This window comes from Lithobates pipiens, unplaced genomic scaffold, assembly GCF_037356315.1.
Source record: "Lithobates pipiens isolate NorthernLeopardFrog02 unplaced genomic scaffold, aLitPip1_a1.2 Scaffold_25, whole genome shotgun sequence".
NCBI lineage: Eukaryota > Metazoa > Chordata > Amphibia > Anura > Ranidae > Lithobates > Lithobates pipiens.
The window spans coordinates 185,321,644-185,328,798 of record NW_027507787.1 but is presented as its reverse complement, the minus strand read 5'-3'; positions in this window follow the sequence as shown (position 1 = coordinate 185,328,798).

Here is a 7,155-nt window from a genome sequence, read left to right as displayed (position 1 = left end):
GAAGCAAAGATTTCAAAGTAGACTGGGGTTTCAAGATGTGCTCTTGAACATCTTTTAAAGAGGCACAAAGAAACGGCAATGTTGAGGAACATAGTTGCAGTGGCCGGCCAAGGAAACTTAATGCAGCAGAAGAAAGACACATCATGCTTACTTCCCTTTGACATCAGACGATAGAGATGGACAAACTTCCGACGGGACGTTTTGCGAACGCGAACGCAGCCGAAAGTTCGCGAACCGTGAAGTTTGCGGCGGGCCCCATTGACTTCAATGGCAGGCAAACTTTAAAAACCTACAGGTCATATTTCCAGCCACAAAATAATTACTAGCTGTGCACACATAGTCCCACCACATGGCCACTGACATAACACATGTATGAAGTGAATCTGGGATCGACAACTACAAGCATTCTTTTTTTATATGTGACATTTTTACAATTCAGGACTCAGGAGTGCATGAAGGCAATGGAGAAGAGGAAAGGCCAGGGTAGGCTATGAAGAGGGGGCAGGAGATGATCACCAGAACCGTGATATAGAGCACTAACACCAACACCGTGATATAGAGCACTGACACCAGCACCGTGATAGAGTGCACTGACACCAGCACCGTGATAGAGTGCACTGACACCAGCACCGTGAGAGTGCACTGACACCAGCACCATGATAAAGGGCACTGACACCAGCATCGTGATAGAGTGCACTGACACCAGCACCATGATATAGAGCACTTACACCAGCACCGTGATAGAGTGCACTGACACCAGCACCGTGATATAGAGCACTGACACCAGCACCGTGATAGTGTGCACTGACACCAGCACCGTGATATAGAGCACTGACACCAGCACCGTGATATAGAGCACTGACACCAGCACCATGATAGAGTGCACTGACACCAGCACCGTGATATATAGAGCACTGACACCAGCACCATGATATAGAGCACTGACACCAGCACCGTTATATAGAGCACTGACACCAGCACGTGATATAGAGAACTAACACTAGCACCGTGATAGAGTGCACAGACACCAGCACCGTGATATAGAGCACTGACACCAGCACCGTGATATAGAGCACTGACACCAGCACCATGATAGAGGGCACTGACACCAGCACCGTGATAGAGTGCACTGACAATTTTTACAATTCAGGACTCAGGAGCGCATGAAGGCAATGGAGGAGTGAAAGGTCAGGGTAGGCTATGACGAGCGTGCAGGAGATGATCACCAGAACCGGGATATAGAGCACTGACACCAGCACCGTGATAGAGTGCACTGACACCAGCATCATGATATAGAGCACTGACACCAGCACCGTGATATAGAGCACTAACACTAGCACCATGATATAGAGCACTGACACCAGCACCATGATAGACTGCACTGACACCAGCACCGTGATATAGAGCACTAACACTTGCACCGTGATATAGAGCACTGACACCAGCACCGTGATACAGAGCACTGACACCAGCACCGTGATATAGAGCACTGACACCAGCACCGTGATATAGAGCACTGACAGCAGCACTGTTACCAGCAACTCGCTGCTGGGCCCCAAAAATATGACACCGCTCAACCTCTTCAAACAGGAGGGTACGAGCATATAGTACGGTGTGCTTTTTTTGTACAAGGAAATGAACCAAATGTAGAAAAAAAGGTCTGTGTGCTCGATTAAATCAATTGTTTATAGAGATATACATGGTCTACTGGTCACATGTGTTGAATTCCTCCGAGATCCATGCCTCGTTCATTTTCAGAAATGTGAGGTAGTCAACACTGTTGTGAGCTAGGCAAGTGCGCTTATCGGTCACGATCCCCCCTGCTGCGCTGAACGTCCTTTCGGACAGGACACTGGACGAGGGGCAAGCCAACAGTTCCATTGCAAATTGGGAAAGCTCTGGCCAGAGGTCAAGCCTGCCCACCCAGTAGTCCAGGGGTTCATCACTCCTCAGAGCGTCCACATCAGCCGTTAACCCGATGTAGTCGGACACCTGTCGGTCTAGGCATTCCCTGATGCTGGATCCGGATGAGACCTGTCGATGGGTCAGCTGAAAGAATGACCTCATATCAGAAGTCACCAAGACATCTTCAAACCGCCCTCTTCTTGCAGGCGCTGTTGGATTGGTACCCGCAACTCTTTCTCTGGGAGTGGGAATTGCTCCTCTGCCAGCGCACGCAAAAGCAGAATGCAACATTTCTCGAAGCAAGGCCTGGAAGTGCTCCATTCTGACATCCTTCTGTGACGTGGTAACATTTCCGCCATTTTGTGTTTGTACCGGGGGTCTAAGTACGTTGCCAGCCAGTACTGGTCCTTGACCAGTTATGCTTTTTATACGAGGGTCCCTGTTAAAACACTGGAGCATGACGGCCCCCATTTGCACTAAACTGGAAGCGGTGTGGTGGCCAGGCTCCTGCTCATCATCCAGGATAATGTCGTCCTCCTCGTTCTCCTCTCCCCATCCACGCACAACAACAGGCATCCCAGAAAGGTTTAAAGCATGCTCTTCTTGCTTCTCCTCATCTGCCCCGGCACCATCCTCCTCTGACTCCTCTTCAGACTTCTGTTGTTGACTTGTCTCAGATAGAGTAGCCCCCCCTGGGAATTCATCCAGCATTGCGACTTCCTCATCTTCCCGCTCCTGCTCCTCCACGGCTTGATCAATGACACAACGCAATGCACGCTCCATAAAGAAGGCATAAGGTACCATGTCACTGATGGCGCCATGGTTGCGACTGACCAGTTTGGTTATTTCATCAAATGGCCACAGAAGTCTGCATGCGCCGCGCATGAGCAGCCACTGGTGCGGTGAAAAAAAAACAGCTCCCCGGAACCTGTTGTGCCAGTACACCAGGTAGACGTTAACTGCACGTTTCTGCTGGAGCAGCCTATCAAGCATATAGAAGGTTGAGTTCCATCGCGTCGGACAATCGCAAATAAGACGTCTGACCGACAGATTGTGTCGCCGCTGAATGTCAGCAAGGCGAGCCATGGCCGTGTAAGATCTTCTGAAATGGGCCGAGATTTTCCTTGCCTGCCGCAAGATGTCCTGGACCCCAGGGTATTTGACAACGAATCGTTGCACGACCAAGTTTAAGACGTGTGCCATGCATGGCACATGCATAATTTTGCCCTGTTTTAATACGCTAAGCAGATTGGTACCGTTGTCACACACCACTTTACCAACTGTCAAGTTGAGCGGTGTTAGCCACTGATCTGCCTCTGAATGCAAACCTGAAAGGAGTGCCGGGCCAGTCTGGCTCTTGGCTTCCAGGCACAACAGACGCAGCACGGCATGGCAACGTCTCACCTGGCACGTCGAATAGGTTCTGGGGAGCTTGGGCAGCGCAGAGGAAGAGACGCTAGCAGCGGAAAAGGAGGAGTCAGCCGAGGAGGAGAGGGAGGAGGATGGAGTAGGAGGAGAAGAAGAGCCAGACCTGCATGCAATCCGTGGCGGTAAAACCGAATCTACACGGGTGCCACGGGTTACATGCTTGACGGCCGTCAGAAGGTTCAACCAGTGGCCAGTAAAAGTGATATACCTTCCCTGTCTGTGTTTGCTAGACCACGTGTCTGTGGTCAGATGTATCTTGGCACCGACACTGTGTGCCAGAGATACATTCACTTGCCGCTGAACATGGCCATATAGCTCTGGGATGCCCTTCTGTGATAAATACTTCCTTCCTGGGACCTTTCCTTGTGGTGTTCCAATGGCCACACATTTTCAAAAGGCCTCTGAGTCCACCAGTTTATATGGCAGTAGTTGGCGGGCTATGAGATCTGACAAGCCAGCCGTCAACCCTTGGACAAGAGGGTTATCCGGCGTCATAATTTTTTTACGCTTAAACATTAGGCCCACGGAAGCCTGCCTTTTTGCAGAAAAATGTGAGCTTGCCGTGATGGAAGGTGGAGTGGAGGACAATTGTGAGGAGAGAGAAGGAGAAGTAGAATACGAGGCTGGACGGTGAGAGCCTGGAGTGTGGCTTTGTGTGTTCCGTTGCTCCCACTGGGCTCGGTGATGGCAGCTCATGTGCCTTCTTAAGGCGGTCGTCCCCAGGTGAGTGTTGGGCTTACCACGACTTATGCGTTGACTGCAAAGATTGCAGATGGCAAAACTATTGTCATAAGCGGACACTTTAAAAAAAGCCCACACTACAGAGCCATGTGCCCGCGTCCTGGGAGTGCCAGATGTGACTGTACATGGTTGATGCCTTGCTCCTGATACATTCGCATTCTGCTTTGTCCCTCCTGTGTAATCTAAGTTCTTCCTGCTTCTCCTCCCTATCTGCTGGTCCATATCTCCCTCTGAACTCCCCTCCTCTTCCTCTCTTGTGGGCACCCACTGTTACGTACCTGCTGGATGAGCCTGACGTGCAGTGGGAAGGCTGTCTCGTACATCCCCGGCCCAAGGGCCACCGATGTTGCAACAGTGGCTGCAAGAGCCTGGCGGTGTATGGGTGCCTGGTTCGTCTTTGGTCTTGTCAGTTCAGCTGGTGCAGCAGGAAACAGGAAGCAGATTGGTAAGCTGGGAAGACACTGAATACGTAGTCAGACAAGCCGGGTTTGGTAACAGATGATCAGATGTAAATATAGACGACAGGCAGAGAATGGTCAGGATACAGGCAAGGTTCGGCAACAGGATATCAAGCAGTGTAGAGTAGAGCGTGGTTACAAGGCAGACCAGGGTCAGGATAGCAGAGATCAATCGTAGTCAAACAAGCCGGGTCAAACACAGGAAACAGATCGGATCACAGGAACAGGCAGTCACTGGAACAGGTATGAGCTGCAGACCAGACAGCAAATACACAGTGCTGCTGAGGTGTTTAAATAGGGCAGCCTGTTACCAATCACTGAAATTAGTCTGCACTATTTTAACCCCTAGGTGGCAGATCCATGACACCCACGTGGCATCACTAGACACGCCATCATTGACGTCACCTTTCCCAACGCTATAATTAGAGATCTCAGAGTAGGCAGCAACAGCGGGGACAAACCTCCTCCTTGGGCTGATCTGGGTACTGTCGTCAGACTGCTGAGCGGCGGTTGTTGCTACCTCCTCTTCCTGATGCAATACCAAGAGTGGCTGCGCATCAGAAATGTCTTGATATGTATCAGAAAATAATTCCTGTGACTCAAGCGGAAGGTATATGGTGGTGGTGGTGTTGGTGGTAGTGTCTTTGGGGATGCACATAGCAGAGAGTAAAGAAGAGGGTGCAGAACGAGAGGATGAGGAGGCTGCAGAAGAGTGAGGCTGAGTGAGCCACTCAACCAAGTCTGGTGCGTCCTTTGATGTAATTGCACGCACCTTCTGCAATTTGCTATTTTGGCTCAAGTCTGTTGCTCCTGCCCTACCCCTACCACCGCTGCGGAAGGGCCTGCCTCTTCCTCTGCCTGTCATTTTTTAAATGACCCTGTGACAAAAGTCTCTAGAGAAGTGCAGTATGTATGTGGAAGAAGGTATATAACACCCCGCTTCAATCTGTTGTTTTTGGGGGCCACTGGTCTATCACACCAGTTATAATACTTTTTTTTATTGCGTTTGTCGCTCTCTGTAGTATCGCTGCAGAACCGCTCAGCAGTCACAATGCTGCACAGTGCAAATGCACTATACTATGCTTTCTATATGTGCAAGTATTTTATACGTGTATTACACACCTATATACTGCACACCAAAAAGTACACCTATACCAGTCCTTACAAGGACCTTTGTGGACCAAGTAGCTAGTGATTTGCAGACTGTACCTCAGTCCCTACACTGATAAAGGACTGCTGCAGAATAGGGCAGCAATCTGCAGCAGTGCACCACAACCCTCCAAATAGTACACCTATACCAGTCCTTACAAGGACCTTTGTGGACCAAGTAGCTAGTGATTTGCAGACTGTACCTCAGTCCCTACACTGATAAAGGACTGCTGCAGAATAGGGCAGCAGTCAAGTATAATATTCTTTCTATATTTGGAAGAAAGTATATTATATGTGTACAACCCTATATACTGTACACCTATACCAGTCCTTAAAAGGACCTTTGTGGACCTAGTTGTAATAGCTAGTGATTAAACTGACTGTCCCTGCTGCACACAGCGTCCTGTCCCTCCCTGCACTGACAAAAGACAGGCTGCTGCAATCACCAGCACAGCAGTGCACTCAACCCTATATACTGTACTACACCTATACCATACCAGTCCTTAAAAGGACTTTTGTGGACCTAATAGCTAGCGATTTGTGTCACTACAGTCTCTCCCTGCTCCACACAGCGTCCTGTCCCTACACTGAAATAAGACAGAATGTAAAATGGCCGCCAGATCAGGTCTATTTATAAGGTAGGGGGAATGTCCAATTGTCCATGTGCTGAAATGTCTCAATTGGCTGTCCTGTACACCATGATGGATGTGTCATCATGGGTCAAAGTTCTTTCACACTGTAAACACATATGTCCGCCGGGCGAACAGCGGCAATAGTCCACCGATAGGGCGAATTGCGAACACGCAAAATTCGCCGCAAAACGACCGCCGGGCGAACAGTTCGGCCATCCCTATCAGACGATGTCCAGTAGAGCCATCAGCACAGAGCTGGTAGAAACCAGTGGGAACCAGCTACATCCATCTACTGTCCTGCAAAGTCTGGCCAGAAGTGGTCCTCATGGAAGAATTGCGGCCAAAAAGCCATACCTTAGATGTGCAAAAAGGCTAAGCGACTCAACTATGCACGAAACAGGAGCCTAGGGTGCAGAAAATGCATCTGATAAATCAAAATTTTAAATATTTTGCTGTGGCAGGAAGCAGTTTGTTCACTGAAGGGTTGGAGAGAGGTACAATAATGAGTGTCTGCAGGCAACAGCGATGCATGGTGGAGGTTTCTTGCAAAGTTGGAGCTGCATTTCTGTAAATGGAGTTGGAGATTTGGTCAGGATAAATGGTGTCCTCAATGCTAAGAAATACAGGAAGATGGATGGAGGGAGATGGATGGATGGCGAGAGAGGGATGAATGGATGGAGAGGGATGGATGGATGGAGAGCGATAGAGGGATGGATGGCTGTATTGAGAGAGGGGTGGATGGATGGAAAGAGAGGGATTGATGGATGGGTGGAGAGGCATGGAAGGAGAGGGATGGATGGAGGGGCATGGAGAGAGGGATGGATGGAGGAAGAGGGATGGAT